The following is a 382-nucleotide window of genomic DNA, read 5'->3' on the forward strand; positions in this document are numbered from 1 at the left end:
GTATGTATGTATGAATTACTTAATGTATCTATACCACACAAACGCACTCCGTCACACACCACGTGGAAATCTCGTGAGTAGAAAATTGAAATAAAGGAGGTACTCCGAGAGCCAAAATTACCCCTCGGTTGATGTATGTAGATAAAAGCGCAAAAAGGGCCATCATTCAAGTTTATTCTCTTTTTTTCTTTTTTCCTTGTCTTTCTTTTTTTTCCCTTTTTCTTGTATCTTCATCCGTTGTTATAGGAAAGCCTTTGGTGCAGTTCCCCTCGCCATAACTTTAATGGTTATCTTTCTCTTTTTTATCTGCTTACCCCCTTCCCACTCTCCTTATCAAGGGGTCTTCTTGGAACTCATCCTTTTTTCCCCCCTTCTACTTTCT

This window comes from Penaeus monodon, chromosome 19, assembly GCF_015228065.2.
Source record: "Penaeus monodon isolate SGIC_2016 chromosome 19, NSTDA_Pmon_1, whole genome shotgun sequence".
In the NCBI taxonomy this organism is placed as follows: Eukaryota; Metazoa; Arthropoda; class Malacostraca; order Decapoda; family Penaeidae; genus Penaeus; species Penaeus monodon.